This window comes from Balaenoptera borealis (assembly GCF_965194805.1).
Source record: "Balaenoptera borealis genome assembly, chromosome: 4".
Classification (NCBI taxonomy): domain Eukaryota; kingdom Metazoa; phylum Chordata; class Mammalia; order Artiodactyla; family Balaenopteridae; genus Balaenoptera; species Balaenoptera borealis.
The window spans coordinates 107,326,752-107,342,222 of NC_138861.1; the positions used below are offsets into that span (position 1 = coordinate 107,326,752).

General features: G+C 43.4%; 2 long non-coding RNA genes across 2 annotated transcripts in view; one reads left to right on the forward strand and one right to left on the reverse strand.

The window, feature by feature from the left end:
- Nucleotides 1–15,471, reverse strand: part of LOC309627527 — a 37,035-nt gene that overhangs the window by 15,711 nt on the left and 5,853 nt on the right. The window contains exon 2 of the long non-coding RNA XR_014243791.1: nt 2,181–2,232. This is a non-coding gene — a long non-coding RNA (uncharacterized lncRNA). The remainder of the gene's footprint in view (nt 1–2,180; nt 2,233–15,471) is intronic.
- LOC309627517 lies at nt 715–8,206 on the forward strand. Its single transcript, XR_014243777.1, has 2 exons — nt 715–3,390; nt 6,936–8,206. It is a non-coding gene; the product is annotated as an uncharacterized lncRNA (long non-coding RNA).

A 15,471-nucleotide genomic window follows, 5' to 3' on the forward strand; every position in this document is an offset into this window, starting at 1 on the left:
AAATAAAAGAATACTCAAGGAGACATGCTCTGTATTTTTAGATACCTGAAGGACTGTCACACATTCACAGAGGTGTAGAAGCTAGAATTTGATGGGTATATAATAAGAACTGTTACTAAGCCTAATTGCCTAAAGTATAGGGTACGCAAAAGGGAATACAGTATTTGGAAATGAGTTGCAAAAGGTCTTTGAGTACCAGCTTATGGAAGTCTGTAAAAGTCAGATCAATGTGTTAGGACCTTAATCATATAGATGGTGAGAATCCATTGTAATTTTTTATTTTCTTTTCTTTTGACAAGATAACATACGTATGGTAAGAAATGTAAACAGTAAAAAGAAAATCTATGGAAAATTCTTGACTCCCAAAACTGCTGGTTTCCTTCTCATACTAATACTATAATATATAAAATGCCAGCTCTTGGGGCTTCCCTGGTGGCGCAGTGGTTGAGAATCTGCCTGCTAATGCAGGGGACACGGGTTCGAGCCCTGGTCTGGGAGGATCCCACATGCCGCGGAGCAACTAGGCCCGTGAGCCACAACTACTGAGCCTGTGCGTCTGGAGCCTGTGCTCTGCAACAAGAGAGGCCGCGACAGTGAGAGGCCCGCGCACCGCGATGAAGACTGGCCCCCACTTGCCACAACTGGAGAAAGCCCTCGCACAGAAACGAAGACCCAACACAGCCAAAAATAAAAAGTAAATAAATTAATTAAAATGCCAGCTCTTGTCTAAAATAGAAATGTAAATTGTTGCATACTCTATACTCTTTCATGAAAAATTACTGCTACTACTACTATTAGTAGTATTATGCTCACCTCATCTTTAAGATTGTTCCATATCCATACATATAAAATTGCTTCCTTCATTAAAAAAAAACATATTTTTTTTTAACTTTTTATTTTATATCGGAGTATAGTTGATTAACAACGTTCTGTCAATTTCAGGTGTACAACAAAGTGATTCAGTTATATATATACATGTATCTATTCTTTTTCAAATTCTTTTCCCAATTAGGTTGTTACACAATACTGAGCAGAGTTCCCTGTGCTATACAGTAGGTCCTTGTTGGTTATCTATTTTAAATACAGCAGTGTGTACATGTCAATCCCAAATGGTTACCAGGGGGAACGGTGGGAGGGAGGGTTAGTTAGGGAGTTTGGCCAGCTGTTTTTACAGTGGTCTGGGGATTTCTAAGAGGTCCCTGAGGCGCTTTCAGGGGTTCACAAAGTCAAAGCTATTGTCCTGATACACTAAGATGCTATGTGCATTTTCACATGCCCCTCAGGAGTGGACAGTGCAGGTTTCCAGAGGCTACAGCAATATCACGACAGACTGAATGCAGCCACAGAAAGGAGGCCTCTGGCTTCTGCTAAACCAGACAGGAAAGAGCTTTGCAAAAGTGTAAAACAATGTCATCCTAATTATTTTTTATTTTGGAAAATATAGCTATTTTTCACAGAAATGTTTCTGTTAACATGCTGCAGGTTTATTATTGTTTAAAATAATGGTTTAAAATTTTCTTATTTTTAATTTCTAGTTCAGTAAATTTTAATAGCTATAACTCACAGAAACGAAAGTTTGGGGATCTCAATAATCTTTAAGCGTGTGAAGAAGTCCTGAGTTCAGACTGTTTGACCACTGAGCCTGGCAGTCAAGGGAGCAGGGTCACATCCCACCCAGAGGCACATGACAAGGACTAGACAGGCCTGGCAGGGCTGGAGTCTGGGCTGGGGAGGAGCAGCCGGGGGAGGTGGTGACAAGTGGGCAGAGGACTTAGGAGGTCTCCCAGTCAGCCAAGGAAAGCCCTCCCAAGGCATAAAGAAGGGTGAGCCAGCTGACAGGGCACTTTAGAGAGTCTACTCTCTCTGCCCCACCCCCGAACAGTCTAGAGCAGGTGAGCAGTAAAGACCCTTCCTAAATTACTGACTTGCTGATTCAGTGACATTAGGAAGCCTAGAGAAAGCAGGTTTGGGTAGAAGGATGAGAAGCGTGGTTTTCAGCAGCTGGAGGCTGAGGTGGGTGTGGGGTCCTTGTCACCACCTACAATGCGGGAAATTGGTTTCAAGTCCCCAAGCCAACCTGGGATAAATAAGATGATGCTTAAGAGAGTAGCTCTTAAAAGTTCTCATCACAAGAAAAGAAATTGGAAGCATGTGTGATGAGGGATTCTACCCGGACTTACCGTGGTGCTCATTTTGCAATATACACATGTATCGAATCATTATGTTGTACACCTGAAACAAATACAATGTTCTATGTCAATTATATTTCACTTAAAAACAGATGTTTTAGTAATAGAAACTTACCATTCTTTTAAAAATAAAGGATAGGATAATGGTTAGTCCCCTTGAAGGCAAAGGGCTGTGGATTGTAAATCTGACTTTGCCACTTGCTGACTGCAGTGGGTGTGCAGTTCTGAACCTCTTCGGTCCTCAGTTTCCCCATCTACAAAATGGGCATTCAAACAACCCCTACTTCTTAGGGTTGTTGTGAGAATCCAGAGAGATGGAGCATGGAAAGTACTCAACACGATGCGCAATAAATCGCCTTTTTTCATGGGGCAAGGGTGTGGGGCATGGTGTCCCTTGGGAGGCGGCTATCTCTCTGTCAGGAAACCTTTATCATTCTTTCTAAATTCACATTCTTTCTCCCGCCCAGGGCAGACTTAGTCACCCACTTGGCAGCAGCAGGGCCTCGGTGGCTCACACACTTGCCTACGCACACCTGGGGAAGGGAACCTGGGCAGGGGCTGGACACACCCTGGGCTGAGCGGCCCGCCCTGTCCCGCCCAAGTCAGCTCCCTCCCCACCGCCTGATGTCGCCCCACGAGCGCGAGGCCAATCAGCGTGGTCACCGCCCTCGCCAGGTACCCGGCTCACACCTGCTCCAGCAAACCAGTGGGATGCAGGAGCCCGCTCTTCCGGGGGCCCCCCCTCCGAACCTGCCCTCGCTGCCAGCCTTCTCCGGGCCTTGGCTCCCACCCTTGCTGTCATCTCTCCCATCCCATTGCTTTTGACACCCCCCTCCCCTTAAAAGGCAGGAGGGGCAGGATGGGAAGGGAGAGGAAAGAACCACCCGCAGCAGGGCATTTCTTACAAGGTTGGCCTTGAGCGAGCTTTTAATTCTTTTTCCCTAAGACCCAGACTGGCTTTTCCCGTTTCGCTGGCAAAGATTGTCACGGAGAGGACCTGCAGGGAGGAGGAAATGGAAACCTGGGGAAAATCAGCTGAATGTGGAAACAATGGGAGGAGGGCGTGAGGCACAAAGGCCTCAGGGTGCAACTGCCAGGCCACCCCCAACCTAATTCCACCCTGCGTTTCCCTAGCGCCTGGAGCTTCCTCTGACTTTGAGATCCTCTCAGATGATTCCAGGGGGAAAACCCGGCGTCTGCTGTAAGTTTTCTTACAAAATGGCGGGTATCCTGCTAAAATGCTTTTTACATTGTTATCTCATTTCACCTTCTTGCCTGGGAGATTTGTATCATCGTCCTCAGTTTGCAGATGAGGAAACTGAGGTCTAGGAAGGGTGGTTTAAACAACTAGGAAGTGACAGAGCCAGAAAGCAAAGCACTTGGGGTAAACACTCCACTCTTCCACCTCTCTTACTCTGTAAGGGATTGGCTGACATCCAGCAGGGAGCCATCATAGAACACGCTAGCTTCCTGGGCAGAGGACAGTCGACTGAAAAAAAATGTACAACCTAAAAGTTGAGACTTATGTTTTATTCGGCGGAATTTCTGAGGACTTCATGCCTGGGAGATGGGACCCTCAGGTCTCCCTGAGGGACCTCTTTGAAGAGGTAAAGGAGGAACCCGGATATAGGGGAGTTTTTGTAATGAAGACCAGGTAGTCAGAACATCAAGAGATTACTGTTAATTAAAGAAAACCAGACATCTCAAGGAATTTAGTGCTTTTCTATATGGGAAGATGCAAGAGTCTGGGCTCACTGAAATCATTCCTTTGCTCTGCACCGCAGCTCTCTGGGTGGGGCCAGTATCCTGTGCTTTCTCATCCTGAGTCTCCTCAGGGTGCCCCGTCAGGGGTGGCTGCAGCCGCTGACTGCTTAAAGATGGGCATTCTGTTTCCATCCTGAGTTCCCTCAGGGCTCACTGTCAGGGAGGCTGTAAGGGAGAGGTCTGAGGCCTCCAGCATCCTTTGCTTACTGATTCGGCAGGTAACATTTTTTCCTTCACAGGACAAAAAACAGGGCAAAAGAAAGTACCATTTTGATGGTGACAGCCCAGCACATTTTATCTTCAGAGCAGCCCATCGGAAAATCCCATGATTTATTTCTTCATTCATCTAACAAACATGCATTGAGTCCTATGAGCCAGGCACCGTACTAAGGCAATGCAACAATCAGACATAAATCCTTGCCCCCATGGAGCTGACATTCTAGTGGGGGGTGAAGAGAGACAGGCAATAAACAATAAATGTAAGAAAATAATAATTGAATTATATGGTAAAATAAGTGCTATGAGAAAAAGTAGAGCATGATAAGGGGGATCGAGAGTATAGGAGAAGTAGGAGTAGGCTGCGATTATAAATAGGGTTTTCAAGGTCGGATTCATTGAGAAGATAGTGAGGGTGTGAGCTTGCTGCTGTGTTAGGAAAGCGGTTTCTAGGCAGAGGGTGTGGCCCGTGCAATGGTTCTGAGGCTGGAGTGTAACTGGAGCAATGGGAAGCTAGTAGGGCTGGAAAGAAGGGAAGGAGTGAGAACGAGGAGAGGATGGTAGGATCTGCGGTCTTGAGGAGGTGCGGGGAGATGTCATGTCCGGTAAGATCTTGTAGGTCATTATAAAGTCTGACTTTCACTCTGGGCGCCATTGAAGGACATACAAGGAATGACATGATTCGATTTTCATTTGAACAAGATCACTGTACCACAGAGTAGCATGCAGGGAAGATGGGGTGGAGGCAGAATACCAGGTAAGAGGCGTTCACGGCAAAGCAGTTGAGAGATGATGGTGGCCCAGGACCAAGGCGGGAGCAGTGAAGGTGAAGAGAAGAACTCGATTTTGGATCTACTTTGAAGATAGAGTCAATAGAATTTGGTGATGGGCTAGACATGAGTCATGAACGAGAGGAGTCAAAGGCAATTTGAAGGTTTGACCAAACTGAAAGAATAGAGTTGCTCCACCTGGGACAGGAAATGCTGTGGAGAAATGGTGGTGGGGACTAGGAGATCACTTTTGTTTCTTAGCAACTGTGTAAACAACTAATAAGGCGCAACCACATTTGGTGTGGGGGCTTTCCGTGTGCTCCAGCACACTGTTTCATTATGTCAGTGGGGCTTTCACACCACCTTATGCCCCCAGCTTCCTTTCTACCACTGCTGCCTAGTAGATTTCTACTTATCTTTAAAATCTTAGGTAAATGGCACCTTTCAAAGAATCCTCTGTTGACACTAAGTGCCTGGTGTCAGTCTCTCAACCCTTATAGTCTATGCCACCCAGTGTGACACTTGATTATATGCTGTCATTTGTGGTTCACAACTTCTTTGAGGTTTGCTAGCTATTGTTCTCAAAAGGTCAATGCTCATGGTTTATGTCTTGCATCTCACAGGATACCTAACCCACAAGCTTGGCTCTTAATGAGACTTGATCAGAGCTTTTTTTTTTTTTTTCTTAAATTTTATTTATTTATTTATTTATTTTTGGCTGTGTTGGGTCTTCGTTTCTGTGCGAGGGCTTTCTCTAGTTGCGGCAAGCGGGGGCCACTCTTCATCGCGGTGCGCGGGCCTCTCACTATGGCGGCCTCTCTTGTTGCGGAGCACAGGCTCCAGATGCGCAAACTCAGCCGTTGTGGCTCACGGGCCTAGTTGCTCCGTGGCATGTGGGATCTTCCCAGACCAGGGCTCAAACCCGTGTCCCCTGCATCGGCAGGCAGATTCTCAACCACTGCGCCACCAGGGAAGCCCCAGAGCTTATTGATTGAGCTGTTTTTGGACATTGTGGTGAATGACCACTGACTTGGTGAATGGCCATGTCAGATGGGAATCACAGATTTGGAATCATGGAGTCAGCACTTCTCTAGTTCAAAGACCCTGTCATCAAATCAGAAACTTGGATCCCAGAGAGGATAAGTAACTGGTCTGAGGTCTTATAGGGAATTAGAGACCAGGACTAGGACCTAGTTGCTCTGATTTTTAGACTGGTGCCCTTTCCCCCACGCTTATAAAGCTGAGCCCGGGGCAAGTGATGTCTTTTTAAAACAGACTCCAAAATGAAACCCTAATTGCTTACGAGAAAGTACAAGAGAGGGTGTTTTGAAACAGACACTCTCACACTCTGCTGATGGTAGTAAAATCGCCACAACCTCTTTTTATAGCAGTTTGCCAGTATCGAATCAAACTTGTAAATGAACAAACCCTTTAACCCAGACTATCCATTTCTAGATGTTTGCCCTAAAATAGACTCAGCTGGGCAGGAAATGACATGTGTGCAAGATTAGTTATTACAGCAGTGTTTGTAGTAGCAAAATCTGGAAACAATCTAAAAAGGCATTAATAGGGAAGTGTCAAGATAAACCACAGTCATCCCTGCAAGGGGTACAATTGTGAAAAGGAATAGATCTTATGCAGTAGATTTCACGTGCTGATATGAAATCAGGTCCTAGGAAAAAAGGCAAAATAGGGAACAGTGTGTGTACAAGATGATTACATTTGGATAAGAGAAATGTGACCATGTCTACATAAATATGTTTGTATATATATAATATATGTCTGGAAGGATACACAAAAAATTGATAGCAACTGTTTCTGAGGAGGAGAACCAGGGAGGGAGGCTTATCTTTTTACTTTATACACATTTGTATTTTTCAATTTTTATTACCTTTTTAACTAAAAATTTAATGAAATATATTCCTATAATGGAAATACTAAATATTGCCAAAAAATGGTTTGCAAGGAGGCCTTGTTGTTCCCCCTTTTCTTGCAGATGATCTGGATGAATAAGTCCGCTGTCCCCTTAAGGAAGGAAATCTGCCAGTAACATTCCCCCAAGGAAGCTCATCCATTTTGACTGTTGCCTGCATGTTCATTCTTGCTGTTGACTGTTGACAAATTGGGAAATGACTCTGCCAACCCAGGTGTTCTTGAGAGGCCAGACCTCAGCAAAGGATCAAGAAAACGAGCATCCACCCGTGATCTCTCACCTGTTTCTTCAAGGGTGGGGTTGCAAGCTTGGGCAAGTGTGATTCACTCCCCTTCTGCATGAGGAAAGGGGATCTAATAGGGCAGCCGCCAGCTCTATCTGATGAATCAGAATCGCTGGGGCAGGGCTCTGGCAGCTATATTTTTTTATCTGCTCCCCCCCCCCCACAAACACCTGGGTAGTTCTGAGGCACACAGCTTTGCCAACTGCTTCCCTCTCCAATTCGAATTTATACCCCCTGAAACTTAGCTTCACTAGTAGAGGACCGGTTTCCTAATGGGACTGTTGACAGGATGACACATACCTATGAAGTTGCAGTTGGCAGAATACTGCCTCCCCAAAGATGTTCATGTTCTGGTTCCTGGAATCTGTGCATGTTATCCTACATGGCAAAAAGAGTTTTGCAGATTAAGCTAAAAGAATTTGAGATGGGTGCCCCCTGAATGTCCAGGTGGACCTAATCTAATCACATGATCCCTTAAAAGAGGAGAACCTTCAGAGGGAGATGTGACTACAGAAGAACGGTCAGAGAGATGGAATGCTCCTGGCTTTGAAGATGTGAGAAGGGGTCACAGCCAAGGAATGTGGGCGGCCTCTTGAAGGTGAAAAAGAGCTTCCAGAAAGGAATACAGCCCTACCAACATCTTTTTTTTTTTTTAACATCTTTATTGGAGTATAATTGCTTTACAATGGTGTGTTAGCTTCTGCTTTATAACAAAGTGAATCAGTTATACATATACATATGTCCCCATATCTCTTCCTTCTTGCGTCTCCCTCCCTCCCACCCTCCCTATCCCACCCCTCTAGGTGGTCGCAAAGCACAGAGCTGATCTCCCTGTGCTATGCGGCTGCTTCCCACTAGCTATCTATTTTACGTTTGGTAGTGTATATATGTCTATGCCGCTCTCTCACTTTGTCACATCTTACCCTTCCCGCTCCCCATATCCTCACACACAGACCTACCAACATCTTGATTTTAGCCTAGTGACACCCTGGTAGTACTTCTGATCTCCAAAACTATAAGATAATAAATTTGTGTTGTTTGAAGTCCCTAAGTTTGTAACGATTTGTTACAGCAGCAATAGGAAACTAAGAATTTATTATTTTATAATTATTTATTAGTTTATTATTTATTTATTAGTTTATTATTATTATTCTGGGCAAAAGTGTTCAATGTGCACCTAATCAAGTGTCTATACTTCATCTAGATTACAAAAAATACAGGGGCTAAAGGAACAGTTAAATGACACCAGGAGGAAACACCAGGCAAAGTAAGAATGTAGCATATACTTGAAGACAACTGGCCTAGATTATTTTAAAAAGCAATATTAAGGACAAGAAATCTGAGAGGGGCTGCTTTGAGTTAAAATAGACAAAACAGCCATAACCAAAAGCAATTTGTGATACTTGATTAGATCTTGACTCAAAAAAAGACAAGGAAAAAACTATAAAAGACATTCTTGACATAAATGGAGTTTTAATATTTTTATTTTTTATTATTTATTATTGACTATTTATTATAGTCCATATATGAGATTAGATTATAGAGCTATTAATATTCTTAGATGTGATCATGGAATTATGGTTAGTAGAATATTCCTGAAAAATTCTTGCTGGAATATTTAGGGGTAAAGTAGCATGGTGTCTGCAGCTTAATTTCAAATATTCAATAGTTTCTAAATAAAAGAACAGAAGGAAGGGAAGAAGGATGTGTAAGGGAAGGGAGAGAGAAAACCAGAGTAAGGAAAGAGAAAGTAATAATGTAAATATGACAAAATGTTAACTCCTGTTCAATCTGGGTGAAGGGTTTCTGCATACAATGAGTTCATTGTATATTATTTCAATTTTCTTATATTTGAAGATGTTCATAATAGAACTTGAGGTGAGGAAAAATATGAATTGGTGGAGAACTTCAAGATAGAAGAATAGATCTTGAATCACCTGTTCTGGCAAATACTGTAGATGGATTGACCCTTGTGTATTGGATTTTGGTGTCTTCCACTCATGTGTTCATTCACTTACTTATTTTTATATTTATCAAACAGGCAGTAAGTGTCTCCTATTTCTAGGTCCTGATTTAAGACACAGGAGATCCCAGGAAGAGAACTCCCTTCGGGGTAAGGAACACTCAGATTGAAATTTTCTACTGAGCTCTGGGCAGTTGGAAAGCCTGGAGTGGAGAAGACCCATTTCTGGGTGAGGGCCAGTCATGCCAGAAGAGACCTTTGCAGCTCTGCCTCCCTGGGCAAAAGGGGAAAGAAAGGAATGGGAAAGACCTTGTTACCATCATTCCCACAACCGTGAGATGCAGGATTGGAAAGTTGTGCTTCACTTCAATCCCAGTACTCATCAAGCAGGGCATTTGACCCAAAGACCATCCATCTGTCAGAGGCAGGCAAAATCACTCATTCCTCCATTCAACTAATGTTTGATGAACTCCTGCCTATGTCAGGAGACAGTGTAGTTGCTGTGGGTTCACAGTGGAGAAAGCAAAATTCCTACCCTGATGGAATTTATACTCTTTTTGAGGATGGGGATGGGAAATAAACAAATAAAAAACTAAATATAATAATGTCAGGCAGTGATAAGTGCTACAAAGACAGACAAAGAGTGAGGGGTAGAGAGCCTGGGCAATTGGAATGACCACCTGAGAAGACCTTTGAGCAGAGATTAAGGTGAGGGAAATTGGTCTGGGGTAGAGGAAAGCACATGAGCAGAGTTCCTGGTGTAGAATGCTCTTGGTGTGTTCAAGCAAAGGGACAATGTGGCTGGAATGAAAGACGGTAAGAAAAGAGGCTGTGGAATAATAGTAATAATAATAATAATAATAATTTGGTCTCGTCCATGGCTCCTGGTACAGAGCTCGTAAATCCTTTGAAGTTCCTGAGTGATAGAGGTGATAAGAATGTTTTTGCTATTTATAACAAGCTCCTTACAACTGACCATACCTGAGCTTATGCTAATGAGGTGACTCTTGGAGGGTCCCTAGATGGCTTCAGGATGAGGGCTGGTTGTCAGAGGAACCAGCTGTGTGATTTCAGTCTGATCCCTTCACTTCTGGAGAGGGGAAAGGATCTGGAGATTGAATTCAATCACTAATGGCCAATGATCTAATCAATCATGCCTACATGGTGAAAACTCTATAAAACCCCGCAAACAATGGGCTTTGGAGGGCTTACAAGTTGGCAAACACATCCATGTGCTGGGAGGGTGGTGCACCCCAACTCCAAGGGACAGAAGTTCCTGTACTCAGGACCCTTTCCACCTCGCCCTATGTACCTCTTCATGTGGTTATTCATTTGTATCCTTTATGATAAACTGTAATGGTAAGCAGAGCATCTTCCTGAGTTCTGTGAGTCACAGAAGCAAATTATGGAACCCAGGGGAGGGGGTTGTGGGAAGCCTTGACTTTGTAGCCAAATTGGACCAAAGTGTGGGAAACCTGGGGATGTGATACTTTCGAGTGGCATCTGAAGTGAGTGCAATCTTGTGGGCTGAGCCCTTAAATTCGTGGAGTCTGAGGCTATCTCTGCATCGTTAGTGTTAGAGTCTAATTGAACTGTAGGACACCCCACTGGATGTTCAAGAGTTTGTTAGTTAGAGAAAAAAAAAACATTAGAGGCAGAGAGTGCCCAGAGGCCAGACCGTAAGGAAATTTACAGGCTATAATGCGAAACTGAATTCTATTCTAAGTAATTACTCTTTTATCATTTGTAGTTTTGGGGATGCCCACTCCATATCCAGCTCCTTTACATGCGTTAATTCTCTTATTTTCAATAGTCACAATGATTCTTTGAGATCAGTATTTTTATGCCCATTTTACCATTAAGATAAACCAAGGCTCAGAAATCCTAGGTAACTTACACATGGTCACACATAGTTGGGCAGGTGAAGCAAAATTTGAATTCAGGACTGTCTGACATTGTCTACCTGGCAATGGCGGCAGCAGGATGAGAGCACTGAGGTCTCCCCTAGTTGCACAAGGATTCTTTGAGTGGCAGAACAAGAATGGGCAACCACAGAAGCTTGGAGTGAGAGGCAACTGCTCAGATGTGGATGAAAATCACATGAGAAGTAAAAGCAGTGCAATTCATGAGATTACACCAAGGGGTGTTGTAAAGGGGCAAACAAAAAGGGGCTAATGTTATCAAAATAGAGCACCTGATTAAATCGTTGTATTTGTCATTCCTTTTAGAGCCTATTGCCTGTGGCTCCACACCACAATGGGTTTCTCTGCTTTGGGATTAGGGTTTATTAGAAATCATTTCTTAGCCTGACTCTCAAAGTTGACTTTCTAGTGTCCCTAGGGAGACAGTAGTGTTAAGTGTTAAATACCAGGCTTTTCTTACAGGTCAGAGGGGCTTTTCTATATTAGAAATATTCCCTTTTGCTTATCAAGCCTGGCCTCCAGAGTCACACCACCGGCCAGAGGGAAGACCCCAGATGTGATGTGAGTGATGTGCCCTCAGTGCAGGAAGAGGAAGTCCAAGAAGAATAGGACAGAGGGGTCATAACCAAGTGTCTCGGCCGCCCCGCACGCCAGGATTAAAGTTCTGAGGGTGGAGGGGGGTGAAGGAGAGTAGAAGCCTCTGCATGGGTTTGGAGCTAATCTAAAGGGGGCTCTCTTCTTGCTCCTCCTACCACCGCTCAGGCAAATCACAAGACCCGGAGATAATGCCTTCGTTGAGCATGGCACCCACATTAGATTAAACCATCATTATCTCTCACCTTGTCTCCTAACTGGGCTTCCTGCTTCCATTCCCCTATGGGTAATTCTCCCCTTAGCACCCAGAAAGCGTCGTTTAAAATGTAAAACAGACCCTCTCCTGCCCAATACTCTCCAAAGTCTTCCTGTCACATGTAGAATAAAATCCAACCTCTTCTCCATAGCTTGTAAATCCCTATATAATCTGACCCCTGCTTCCCCCTCTGGTCTCATGTCTAATTTCTAACAGCTCTAACTCTTTTCTCTGCTTTGCTTCCTCTGTTCCAATCCATACTGGCCCATATGCCATTTTCACACTTCTCAAACGTATTCCTCACTTGAGTCTTTGCACCTTGCTTTTCCCTTTGCCAAGAAGACCTGCCCTAGATATTTACATGGCTGATTTAACTCACCTCATTCTTGATCCCTTTTTCTAAAATAACACCCCTCCATCATTTTCCGTGTTCCCCCTGAGAAGGGAGAATTGGCTTGAGAATGAGGCCAACACAGAGGACAGCAGAGTTGAGAAATGGAGAGAAATACAATAGTGAAATATCTTTCTCTAATCATAGATCCATAATATATGATGAAATAGTGTGAGCCCCTGCTTCTAGCCATGCTTGAACTTGGATTCTTTGCAGTATCTGGAGTCAACAGAATCTCTTTTGTTCTGAAACCCAGTTTGAGTTGTTTTTTCTGTCATTTGTAATCAAGAGTCTTGATTATGGGAACCAAACCTATCTATGCCCATGCTCTGTCTACCTTGACCTGATTTTCATATTCCACTGTCTTCATCAGCATGACTTTACTCTGCAAGGTAAACCTTTTCTCTCTTGTCCCTTAAAAAAAAAAACTCTCAGTAAAATCATCATTTTACAACAAGGCAATGAGTTCTCTATGAATGTAAAAAAACTGCTGAGTCATGCTTCAAAGTTGCTGTGTGGCAAAAACAAACTGTGCCATCATTATCTTTCACAACATGACTACTATCCCAGGAAACAACTGTTTGCCCAGGAAGATAAGAAGTTGCAAATGACTTTATTATTTGGGTCAGGAACTCCCTGAGGTCAAACTGATTTAAATGAACATCAGCCTGCTTGATATTTCAGGAGATGGTATCAAATGACATTTATACCCCAAGACTCCTCTAAAGCTTTGCCTGGGAAGCCCTGCCTTGCTGTGTCCATTAATCCTAAATGATTATGTCACGATGCTTACCAGCCCTAATCAAGCCCCTGCATTGAAAGACCCACCTTAAACCAGACCCCGAAACCCCATTAATATCTAAAGATCCTAACTTCATTCTCCCCACTCTTTTAAGACACAGTCAGGGTGGCAGTAACCTTGGATAGACTGAACAACCAGTTGTTTCAGTGGTATTTTCAGAGAATAAGCACTTGAGAATAAATACAAATAACTAATCCTAGACCTGGGCTCTGTGAGTATGTGAGTATGTGTTTGGTGTGTGTGTGTCTGTGTACATTGCATGCTGTCAGGGGCTTTCTGAATACTGACACCCAAGGGGAGTCTTTCTTTGGCCACATAGGTTTCACCTACTTTTTACCTGCTTTTCAAACATCATCAACCAGCCAACCTTATGAACCTCTGACCAGCCGACCTTATGGATCTCTTTTCCTGGGCCACAACTGAAACCGTGTACAAGTCCCTGTGTCCTTGTCTCTTGAAGTAAAAGGCTGACTCAAGAGTTAATGATTGGGAAATGTGAAGATGTAGAAACAAAGAATAGCTGTTGGGCTGGGGAACTGGTAAAATTAGACTATAAATCTACCACATCGCAGAATCACCGAACTCCCAGTTCCCTGAAAGATGTAGATAAAGGCCTGACGTTCCTACGTTGTTTTTAGGAAGCAGATCACCACCAGATGAAAACTGCTGTCTGTAAGAACATATCGACTGGTTGAAACCAGAATGTTGATGATGCTTGGAACTTCACCTTGATGCCAACTAATCCGAGAATTGTGCACGAGCTGATCACTCTCTAATCCCTGAACACTAAAACTCCTCACTACCCCCTCCAGGGTGGGTCAAACAGTCTTGAGGGCATTATCCCACGGTGGCGCCCTTTGCCTGACAAAGCAATAAAAAGCTACTCTTTTCTACTTCACCCAAAACTCTGTCTCCACGTTTCTGTTCGGCACCTTGTGAACAGAGGCTGAGTTTTGGCAACACCATTGAAGTTTGAAAATTTGTGTCTTCTTTTTTCTTCTATAACAGTTTCTGCAATTGCACAGGCCACATGGTATTGTGGACAGACTTGGAGTCATGGTTGTTGAGTCCTTGCCCTACCACTTAGTAAATACTGTGGTTTGGGAGCTGTCACTTCCCTTTCGAACCTCATATTTAAAATGCAGGTAACACTGTGTATTAATCAGCATAATACAGAGAACCAGAACTAACAATAGAGAGAGGGAGAGAAGGGAGAGAGAGATTTTAAGGAACTGGCTCACATGATTGTGGAGGCTTAGCAGGTCCAAAATCTTCAGGGCAGGCAAGCAGGTTGGAGACCCAAGGAAGAGTTGCAGTTTGAGTCCAAATGCCGGCTGCTGACAGAATTCCTTCTTTCTTAGGGGAGGTCAGTCTTTTTCTAACAGAACCATCAACTGATTGGATGAGGCCCACCCGCACTATGGAGGGTAATCTGCTTTACTCAAAGTCTACTGATTTAATGTTAATCATATGTTTAAAACTTCTCGGGCTTCCCTGGTGGCGCAGTGGTTGAGAGTCTGCCTGCCAATGTGGGGGACACGGGTTCGGGCCCTGGTCTGGGAAGATCCCACATGCCATGGAGCAACTGGGCCCGTGAGCCACAACTACTGAGCCTGCGCGTCCGGAGCCTGTGCTCCGCAACAAGAGAGGCTGCGACAGTGAGAGGCCCGTGCACCGCAATGAAGAGTGGCCCCCGCTCACCGCAACTAGAGAAAGCCCTCACACAGAAACGAAGACCCAACACACCCAAAATTAAATAAATAAATAAATAAAATTAAAAAAAAAAAAGTCTCATAGCGGCACCAAAAATAATATTGGACCAGCTATCTGGGTACCATGGCCTAACCAAGTTGATGCAAAAAAATTAGCCATAACACAATACCAGAATTTCTGTTTTAAACAACAGTCATAACAATAAATTCAGATTGGTCTTATGGCATTTTCCCAAACCCCAAATATTACTATTTCCTACTTTTCTAAAGTTATAAACTATCAATTACCATAATCTTTAAACTGACTCAATTTTAAATTTAAATTTATTTTAAAAGGAAGGCTTATTTCACTACATTAAAATAAAATCTAGTATAATTTTATATATATACAGAAAGTAATTATGAAACTAAATATAATGTGAAGAAATTCAAGTTATTAAAGTCTAGATAGAGACCGCTGCCTCATCTAGGCTCTGGGACTGAGTCCTGTTTTCTCTTTGTTAAAAGGGAAGAAAAAGAAAAAAAAGACGGGTATTGAAAAAAAAGGAGATACAATAGCAGCAAACTGAAAGCATTCTCTTTGGTGTAATTGGATTGAGAAAAAAATTTTAAGGGAATAGTTTTTCTTACCACAAGATTCGATATTATGTTTTTTCTAGGAATGATCTAAAATCAT